This window comes from Humulus lupulus, chromosome 9, assembly GCF_963169125.1.
Source record: "Humulus lupulus chromosome 9, drHumLupu1.1, whole genome shotgun sequence".
In the NCBI taxonomy this organism is placed as follows: Eukaryota; Viridiplantae; Streptophyta; class Magnoliopsida; order Rosales; family Cannabaceae; genus Humulus; species Humulus lupulus.
Window position 1 is genome coordinate 183,855,986 of NC_084801.1, and position 11,274 is coordinate 183,867,259.

The 11,274-nt window shown below is 39.6% G+C and overlaps 1 non-coding gene across 1 annotated transcript; it reads right to left on the minus strand.

The window, feature by feature from the left end:
- Positions 1-5,784: 5,784 nt before the first annotated feature.
- On the minus strand, positions 5,785-5,891 carry LOC133802894 (small nucleolar RNA R71). The gene has a single exon (XR_009877640.1). It is a non-coding gene; the product is annotated as a small nucleolar RNA R71 (small nucleolar RNA).
- Positions 5,892-11,274: the final 5,383 nt, after the last annotated feature.

The window sequence follows — 11,274 nt, forward strand, 5'->3', positions numbered from 1 at the left end:
AAATTTGATCAGTGTTCAACAGCTACTTTCTGACAATAATGCTTACATTGAGTTTTTTTCCGACTGTTGTTTTGTCAAGGACCTCATTTCGAAGAAGGTGCTCCTTCAGGGGAAAATGCATGAAGGCCTCTACTGTTTCCACCTTCAGTTTTCATCCAGCTCTTCTCCACAGACTTCCCACGCTTCTGTATTTCCAGCTGCTACTTTTATGTCTTGTGTCTCCCCTAAGTTTAGTCTTGTTTCTCATGTTAGTCCTAGAGTCAGTCCAAGCTTCCTATGGCACATGCGCCTAGGTCACCCTTCTCTCAATGTAATGAAAACAGTTTCAATGAATGCTAAACAAAATATTTCAGTTTTTCGTGACTATTGCACTGCTTGTTCCATTGGCAAATCTCATTACCTTCTTCTATATTAGAACTCATACACACTGATGTTTGGGGTCCTTCCCCTCTCCCTTCCCGTGATGGCTTTCGTTATTATGTCCATTTTCTTGATCATCACACCAAGTTCACTTGGATTTTTCCCATGCGACTCAAGTCTGAAGTAAAATCCATTTTTCTAAGCTTTCAAAAATTAGTTGAAAGAAAATTTGACAAAAAAATTAAATCTGTTCAATCCGACTGGGGTGGTGAATATCGCAGTCTCGCTCCTTTCTTCCATAGTATCGGCATTCATTTTCATCATCCATGTCCTCATGATCACCCCCAAAATGGCGCTGCTGAACGCAAGCATCGTCATATAGTCGAAATGGGTCTCACTCTTCTCTCCCAAGCTCATATGCCCACCACCTTCTGGTGGGAAGCTTTCTGCACAGCCACTTATCTTATCAACTTACTTCCCACTCCAACTCTTGATCACAAGTCTCCCTTTGAGTCTCTGTTTTAGTCACCACCTGATTACTCCAACTTGAAAGTTTTTGGCTCCCTTTGCTTCCCTCATCTCCGAGCATATAACACTCATAAGCTAGATTTTCGCTCCCGTCCTTGTGTTTTCATCGGGTACAGCCCCAACCACAAAGGATATTTGTGCCTAAGTTCTAATAATCATGTCTACATTGTTCAAAGTGTGGTGTTTCATGAGACTGAGTTTCCCTTCTCTACAGGTCACTTTCTTCGTTCATCTTCGTCGTCCACCCCACCTACCACCTCTGCTCAATGGTTCAGCGTCCCTGTTGCAATTCCGTTCTCCTCCACCTTTCCTCAGTCTTCTCTAGGTTCTCATGCTTTTGCCCCTGCAGCAGCACCTCCTGCACCTCCTTCATCGGGTTCTTCCAGTAAGTCTTCTTCCTCTCTTCAGCCTTGTTCTCCCATTTCCCCCACTAGCTCCACCAGTACTCCTATCCTTTCATTTGCTTCTCCACTTACAACCTCCTGTCCCACGACCCTTCCTCTCGCTGTTGACCTTCCTATTTCCACTCATCAGCCCACGACCCGTCCCTCCCTACACCCCATGATCACTAGGTCCAAATCTGGTATTTACAAGCCAAAAATACATACCTACTCAGCTCTCTTGTCTTCTGTATTAACTATTGATATTGAACCCACTTCCACCGCTCAAGCTCTCACCATTCCGAAGTGGCGTGATGCAATGGCCTCTGAATATCAAGCTCTCATGAAATCTAACACCTGGTCTCTTGTCCCTGCCACTTCAGATATGAACACTGTTGCCAACAAATGGGTTTTTCGCATCAAGCATAATGCCGACGGCTCTGTTCAGCGCTACAAAGCGCGTCTTGTCGCGAAAGGCTTTCAACAAGTGCCCGGCATTGACATTTTTGAGACATATAGCCCTGTCGTTAAACCATTTACCATTCGATTCATCCTCACTCTTGCTGTTACTAACAATTGGACATTCAACAGGTCGACATCAACAACGCCTTTCTCAATGGCACTCTTTCTGAGCTAGTCTACATGCAGCAACCTGCTGTTTTTGTGGATCCTAACCAACCACAGGCTGTTTGCAAGCTGAATCGTGCCTTATACGGCTTAAAACAGGCCCCTCGCGCTTGGTTTGGCACTCTTCGCAACACCTTGTTCACTCTTGGCTTTAAGAACTCTACTGCCGACTCCTCCTTGTTCATTTATAAGCATGGTTCTGCTGTCTTATATTTGCTCGTCTATGTCAATGACATTCTCTTAACTGGTAGTTATCAATCTGAAGTTATGAAAGTTATTGCTGCTGTCCATGATAAATTTGCTCTCAAAAGCCTTGGATCTGTCACCTACTTTCTTGGTTTTGAGATAATGAGGGGGCAACAAGAGTTACATCTATCTCAAACCAAATACACACTGGATCTACTTAGACGAAGCAACATGACAGATTGCAAACTAGCTCCTACACCAATGTGCCAAGGGGCAAAACTATCTCTTCAAGACAGCGACCCATTTGAAAACACCACTCTATTTCGAAGTGTTATTGGAGGTCTTCAATATCTTACTCTAAGCAGGCCTGATATTTCCTTTTCAGTCAATAAACTAAGCCAATTTATGCATGCCCCTTGATTAGTGCTCAAAAGATGTCATTTTATCAAGTTTAAGTTCAAATTAAATTAAGTTTTGAATAATATTTTCTTGAATTTATTATGATATATTCTTTAAATGGAAAATATTAGTTTTAATTTAATTTAAAAATATTTTATATGAATTATAATGCATTTGAGCCTAATTAAAAGAAAAAAATATAAAAAAGAAAAGAAAAGAATTAAACTTGAAAAATGAGAGCTGAAAAATGATATTATTGTAGTTAACTTCTTTTTTTTTGTTTCATTTGAAGCCCAACGGAGGCCCACGGTTCCAGGCCCACGGTTCCAAGCCCACGGTTCCAAGCCACAGCCAAGCCGAGCCAGCCGCCAGCCGAGCCGCCTGCCACCCTGACATCTGCGCCTGCCAGCCGCTTGCCACCTGCCACCTGACGCCCGTCAGCCGCCTGCAGCAGCTGTGGGTGTGCGCCTCGGGCCGCGTGCAGCAGCTCACTCCCTTAACCAGCTCCGGTCCATTTTTTTCCCAGCTGCCATTGTACTCCCAGCCCAACTTTTATGCACTTTGGGCCTTTCAAAATTACCACTTTGAGCTTCAAAGCTCATAATTTTTGGTGTTTTTGAAAAAGAACATTTTGACCATACACCAAAATAGCTAGGTTAATATTAATAATAAGATTTGATTTTTCAAAATCATATTTTATTATTAATATTTCAGATTTATTTTGTAAACACCAAATTGTTATTTAATTTCTTTTTAGTCCTTCTCTTCATCTATAAATAGGGACATTTTCTTCACATTTGATATGTAATTTTTAGAGTAGAGAAACTATAGCAAAATTTCCACTCACTTCCTTCTCATATTTTCTTCTTAGAATTTTGTGAGAATCATGAGCATAATGGCCTAATCTTCCTAGGAAGGTTAGGGATGATTCCATATGCAAGTGATGTTATTTTGCTACTTTGATTTACTATGTTCTCAATGCAATATATTTGAGTTATTTATGTTCTTTCATCTCTATCTTTATTTTATTATCTTTATTTACTTATGCTAATAGTATATAGGATTAGTCATGCTCTTTCTATGTGCTTCTAATTAGTATAAGTAATATTGGTACATAATTTTATGTCTAATCTTCTATCGCATTATTGCCCTTGGGTATTTTGTCATTTTTGGATTTTTCATAAGATTAACATTGTGCTTTTAAAGTAAAGAACTTTATAACTCAAATGAACTTTTGTTAGAAAAACTATGGACTTTAATGTTAGATTTTCCAAGTAAATGTTGGGATGTGAACTATTTACTTGTGTATTTTTGTAAATCAAGTAACCAAGTAACTAAACAAGCATATGGATGATTCTTGAAACCTTTCATTTTCTCAAACTCTTGATTACATCTTACATTTATTTCACTTATCTCATTTCATCACTTTATCAAAAATACAATACCAAAATCTCAAACCTCTTTCCATTTACAATTTTATTTACTTCTTGTTACTAACTTTTTGTGTTATTTTCTACTAACCTTTTGATTTTAGGTTACCTCATTGTGGATCGACCGCCCGATTATACTACAACCACCGCTTAGTGGTTGTCACATTTTGGGCGTTAAACAAATTTTGGCGCCGTTGCCGGGGAGGTAATTTTCAAAGGTTTAGTGAAATTTCTACAAAAAAATGTTAGTAACCTTAGTTGTATTTTTGTTGGTGTAAATATTGTGGTAGTATAGTTTTTGTTTTTATTATTATTATTTTTTTTTATTTACTAATATTATTAAAAAAGAAATTCCAAAAAAAAAAAAATAATAGTTATTTATATATATATATTTTTTCTTTTTCTTTCTTCCTTTCTTTTTTTTTTCTTTGGTAAAACAAAAACAAAAAAATAAAATTACACTATACATATAAAAAAAAAAAAAACGTTCACAAAAAAAAAAGAAAAAAAAAACATATATATTTAATTATTATATATATTTAGTTCTCCATTATTTTTTTTTTCTTCTACTTTTCGGATACCATATAAAAAATATTATATCGATATATATATATATATATGTAAACCTATATAATTTATTTTCTCTTTATTTTTAACTATATTTTTATTAATCTTTTTTTTTTCTCTTTCTTTTTTTTTAGTTAAATAAATATTTGTAAAAAAAAAAATTAAGTCACTTTTCTTTTCTTTTCTTTATTTTATATTTTGTGTTTTTTTTATTTTGTTGCTTAGTTTAGGTTTTTCTTTTCCTTTGCCTTAGTTTTCCTTAGAATTTAGGTTTAAAAAAAAAAAAAAAAACATAAAATTGCATAAAATTGTTCATAAAATTTCAATCATAAAACGCTTAGTATTGGGAACAATTGTGTAATATTACAAATGGTAGAAACCGATATTGTTCTGTCTAGAAAGATTGGTTGTTAAATAAGGTTTGTGATAGCGTTACCCTCCACACTTACCTGGGAACCTCGGGGAGTTCTGTCTAGGCAAGTGTGGGCCTAAAGCGGTACCTTGGCAACCTTCCCAATCGGCCTGGGAACATTTCGAGCATCTACCTTTGCACTATTACATTGTTGAACTTATTACTATAAGAAAACCAAGCTTGTTTTGTCAAAATAAGCAATTTCACTTTGCTTAAAGGTTGTTTGGTCGAAAAGGTTGACTTGTGATCCACCATACTTACTCAGTAACCTCGGGGAGTTCTAGTAAGGCGTTGGAGATCACCCGAATACCTCTAAATCTACCTGGGAACAAGTTTAAAAAAAAAAAAGAAAAAAAAAAAGACATAAAATAAATCTAATTCTGATTTCCGAGAGTGGATGAATCATCACGAAACTTCCAATGACACTTCTTCCAATTCATCTGCCACTCCTACCGGAACTCCTTCCACCAATCCTGCTTCTCCACAAACTTTCGCTGATAATAACCCATTCGCAATGGCTCGCAATGATGACATCCAACCAAGAACTCTCAATGACTACCTCCATCCCACTCGCACTTCCACACCTTCATGCATTATCTTCCCTCCTAATATGCCCGCATTAGACTTTAAACCTGGCATGATTCAACTCTTGCCTACATTTCATGGAATGGAAAACGAAAGCCCATACGTGCATATCAGAGAATTCGAGGAGGTGGTAGCCACGTTCTATAACCGAGCCGACAATGCCGATGCTGTGCGACTGAAGTTCTTCCCTTTCTCCTTGAAGGACAAAGCCAAAATCTGGTTGTACTCTTTGAGACCTAGGTCGATTGGAACATGGGAGGAGATGACCAAATCTTTCTTTCTGAAACACTTCCCCAGCCATAAGACCAACAGTCTAAAACGACAGATTTCCACATTTTCCCAAAAAGACAATGAAACGTTCTATCAAGTCTGGGAAAGATTCAAAGATCTGTTAAATCAGTGCCCGCACCATGGCTATGAGAACTGGCGTTTGGTCAGTTACTTCTATGAAGGCCTCACGAGTCGTGAGCGCCAGTTTGTAGAGATGCTATGCAATGGTGAATTCCTCGAAAAAGAGCCAGACGATGCTCTTGAATATCTCGAAGAAACTGCAAAAAAATCTCACACCTGGACTGGTCCAAGTGCTACTGACAGCACCAACCGACACAAACCATCAGGGATCTATCAACTTCGAGAAGAGGATAGTATTAAGGCCCAACTCGAAGCTTTGAAAAATCAGTTTGAGGTCTTAATGACGAAAAATGGGCAAAAGTCGCACATGATCGCTCAAGTGGAACTGCAAGAACCTTGCTTTGTTTGTGGAGGGACGGAGCACTTAGCTAAGGACTGCTTAGCTTTGAATGAAATGAGGGGGGTTTATGAGGAGCAATGCAATGCCTTAGGGGCATATAACAAGCCATTCTCCCATACGTACAACCCTGGTTGGAGAAACCACCCAAATTTCAGTTGGAGAGATTCCAACCAAGCTCAATCGTCTGGAGGCCAATGGAGAAATGAGCAACAAGTTCAACCATCAAAGGCGTATTCTGCACCTCATTACAATGCTCATCCACAACGCAATTCTCTCGAGAATACTCTTCATGCATTCATGGAGGAACAATCCAAACTGAATCGCCAAATGATGGAAGAAATCAAGGAAATGAAATGTCAATTCTCAAAATTGACTGAATCCTTGGCCATTCCTGAAAAAGGCAAACTTCCTTCCCAACCGAAATTCAATGTTCAAGGCCAACACATGACCCAATCTTCAAATTAAAATGATCAAAACGTCAAGGAAGTGAATGCCATCATGACGAGAAGCGGTAAAACTTTGTCAGACCCACCCCTTAAATCCAACTCTCCTAGTATTCCAAAAGTCATTTCCGAAAATCCACCACTCAATGCCACCCCAAAGGTACCATTCCCCCAGGCTTTGAAACCTGTTGGGAAACTTCCCGATAACCGAGCTAAACTCCTTGAGCACTTGACACAAGTGAAGATTAATCTTCCTTTGCTTCACATCATTAAACAAGTGCCTGCTTATGCCAAAATCATCAAGGATCTTTGCACTGCAAAAAGGAAGCACCATGTCAAGAAGACTGCTTTCTTGACCGAGCAAGTGAGTGCGGTGATTGAACAAAAGACACCGCCAAAATACAAAGATCCCGGTTGTCCCACCATTTCTTGCCAAATTGGGACCCATGAAGTCAGCCAAGCCTTACTTGATCTTGGCACGAGTGTCAATCTCATGCCTTATTCTGTATACTCGCAACTCGGTCTTGGAGAAATGAAGCCAACATCTGTTGTACTACAGCTTGCTGATCGTTCCACCAAAAAGCCTAGGGGTATCGTTGAGGATGTATTGGTTCAAATTGAAAAATTCTATTACCCCGTGGATTTTCTTATTCTTGATACCCAATCTGTGGTGAACATGGAGTCTAAAATTCCTATTATCCTTGGAAGACCATTCCTTGCTACTGCAAATGCTTTGATCAATTGTCGGAATGGTCTAATGAAGATATCGTTTGGAAACATGACTCTTGAAGTCAATATCTTCCACATCGGGAAACAACCCCGAGAAGATGATGAATGCTATCAAACATTCATGATTGACTCTTTAATTCCCGAGGAGGTTCAATTGCGCAACAATTTTGATAATCTTGATGAACTCCTCCTTCTGTCCGACATCGAAAGTCCGAACTCTATTGAGTCTACTCTTGCAATATCAGATCGCATAAACTCACGCAATAGAAGGACTCAGTTTTGGCAACCTCGCTTTGAAGAGCTACCTCGCGAAAGGGCACAGCCGAAAACTTCAGCCGAAGAGGTTCCAACTGTTCAATTGACCCAACTTCCTGAGGGTTTGAAACATGCCTTCTTGGGAGATGGTGAAACCTTTCTAGTTATCATCTCATCCAACCTTCAAAATTCTCAAGAATTGCAGTTACTCGAGCTACTGCGAACGCATAAATCTGCGATAGGTTGGACGCTTGCTGATATCAAATGTATTAGCCCGTTAATTTGCTCCCATCGAATCAATCTGGAGGATGAAGCCATTCCCCGAAGAGACCCTCAGCGGCGATTGAACCCCACGATGAAAGAAGTTGTAAAAAATGAAGTTTTGAAATTGCTAGATGTTGGTATTATTTACCCGGTAGCAGATAGCAAATGGGTAAGTCCAACTCAAGTTGTGCCCAAGAAATCTGGTGTCACCGTTATCCAAAACGAAAAAGGGGTCCTTGTCCCCACAAGAACGGTGATGGGGTGGCGCATGTGCATTGATTATAGAAAATTGAATGCCACCTCCCGCAAAGATCATTTTCCACTCCCATTCATTGATCAAATCCTTGAACGCGTAGCTGGTCATCCTTTCTATTGCTTTCTTGATGGTTATTCTGGCTATTATCAAATTGAGATTGCATTGGAGGATCAAGATAAGACCACTTTCACTTGTCCCTTTGGCACGTTTTCCTTCCGGCGTATGCCATTTGGTTTGTGTAATGCACCAGCTACTTTCCAAAGATGCATGATGAGCATCTTTAGTGACATGATTGAAAAATCAATGGAAGTATTCATGGATGACCTAACCGTTTTTGGCAACTCCTTCGAGACATGTCTTCTTCATCTTGAAGCTATTTTAAAACGATGCATCGAGAAGGGACTTGTCCTCAATTGGGAGAAATGCCACTTCATGGTACCTTCTGGCATAGTCTTAGGTCACATTGTTTCTGAAAAAGGAATTGAGGTTGATCAATCCAAAGTCGACCTTATCTCCAACCTGCCGACTCCTAAGACTGTCAAAGATGTTAGGTCATTTCTTGGTCATGCTGGTTTCTATAGGAGGTTCATACAAAATTTTTCAATGATTGCTCGTCCGCTGAGCAACCTCCTAGCCAAAGATGTTACCTTTGAGTGGACACCTAAGTGTGAGGAATCATTCCGAACGCTTGTCAATTCGCTCACTTCCGCTCCCATCATTCAGTCACCCGATTGGAGTCTTCCTTTCGAGATCATGTGTGACGCCAGCAACTTTGCTGTGGGAGCTGTGCTAGGACAACGAAGGGAGGGGAAACCCTTTGTTGTCTATTATGCAAGCCGAACTCTCAATAGTGCCCAAATGAACTATTCAACTACTGAAAAAGAGTTGCTTGCCGTTGTCTTTGCCCTTGACAAATTCCGCTCTTATTTGATTGGATCACCTATTACGATCTTCACAGATCACTCCGCCCTTAAGTATCTCCTTTCCAAAAAGGATGCTAAGGCGCGATTAATACGGTGGATCCTTCTCCTGCAAGAATTTGATATAACAATCAAAGACAAGAAAGGTGTTGAAAATGTCATCGCGGACCACTTGTCCCGACTTGAATTCAGCGATCCCGCTGACGGTCCACCTATTCATGATGATTTCCCCGATGAACAATTGCTTTCTGTTGCTAAGTTGTCGTGGTACGCTCACATTGTAAACTACTTAGTAACAGGTGAGCTCCCATCCGAATGGAGTTCACAAGACAAACGCAAATTTCTGGTCGAGGTGCGCAATTTCTTTTGGGATGACCCATACTTATTCAAGTATTGCCCCGACCAAATCATGCAAAGATGCATCCACGACGATGAGGTGTCTAGTGTGCTGAATTTTTGCCACAATGATGCTTGTGGTGGTCACTTCTCTGTGAAGAAAACCGCTGCAAAAATATTGCAATGCGGCCTTTACTGGCCCACCTTGTTCAAAGACACCAATGATTTCTGTCGTTCTTGTGTAAGGTGCCAAAAGTTAGGATCCTTATCCCGTCGGCACATGATGCCCTTGAACCCAATTCTTGTTATTGAAATATTTGATTGTTGGGGGATAGACTTTATGGGACCATTTCCACCTTCTTTTGGCTACCTTTACATTCTCCTCGCTGTGGATTATGTTTCCAAATGGGTCGAGGCTGTACCATGTCGAACCAATGATAACGCTACAGTTGTCAAATTCTTGAAAGAAAATGTGTTATCAAGGTTCGGTACCCCTCGCGCTATCGTCAGTGATCAACGCACTCATTTTTGCAACCGATCCTTTGAGGCTCTTATGCGCAAGTACGATGTACTTCATAAAGTTGCAAATGCCTATCATCCACAGACCAATGGTCAGGCCGAGTTAGCCAATAGGGAGATAAAACACATTCTGGAAAAGACGGTAAATCCCGACCGCAAAGATTGGTCTACACGACTTCTAGACGCTCTTTGGGCATACCACACTGCTTTCAAGTCCCCTCTTGGGATGTCTCCCTATCGGCTTGTCTTTGGCAAAGCCTGTCATTTACCTGTCGAGCTCGAGCATAAAGCATACTGGGCTATCAAAGCCCTAAACTTTGATCTGAATGCCGCAGGCATCAATCGCAAACTCCAGTTGTCCGAAATTGAGGAGTTGAGAAACGATGCATATGACAATTCCAGGATTTATAAGGAAAAATTGAAAATCGCTCACGACAAACAAATCCTGCGAAAACACTTTGAGCCAAATCAAAAAGTGCATCTGTATGACTCTCGCTTGCACTTGCATCCCGGTAAACTGCGATCGCGATGGACTGGCCAGGTATTCCCCAACAGTTCGGTGGAGGTCGAGGATCCAACCAATGGGAGAATTTTTCGCGTCAATGGCCAATGGCTGAAGCATTACATTGAGAGTGTGAGTCATGTTGAAGAGGTCCTTCTTAAGGACCCAATCTATACACTCTGACGTTCTGAATGGTTTGTTGTTGTTCTTTTTATTTTTATTTTTCCCTAGCTTTATTTTTCTGTCTTTCTTTTATTTTTGTATGCTTTTCGTTTTTGTATTTTGTTTTGGGGTTTTGTTACCAGGCTATTTTCGCTCTCACCTCATGGACATGGTCATCATCCAGGTGTTCTCTTTCCTTATCTTTTTCATTGCTTATTCATTTTGACATTGAGGACACTGTCTGATTTTTGGTTGGGGGTGGTGAACATGCATTGGCTTTCATTTGTAAAATCTTATTGTTACGTCATTAGCAGTCATTTGGAAAACATTATTGTCTTGTTGAATTTTTAAGTCAAATTTTTTCAACATTATCCAAGCATGAGTAGAATTTGTTGGTTTGAGTCAGTTCTTACTATATTTAGCTATTAAGAAGTGATTTTCAGAGTTCTTTTGTGCACTTTCCAAACATATGATAAATAAATTGGTTGTTAACACAAATAGTTGAGAGAAATTTCAAGTTTAAAGTTTTTCATTTCTTGGTGAGTTGTGAGAGTTGAGAAAACAACTTTTTGAATTTTTATTGATCATTTGAGTTGGTAAAGTCACATATTTGGAATTTAAAACATGACATTTACTAGAGGGATATTTTTCATTTAAGAAAAG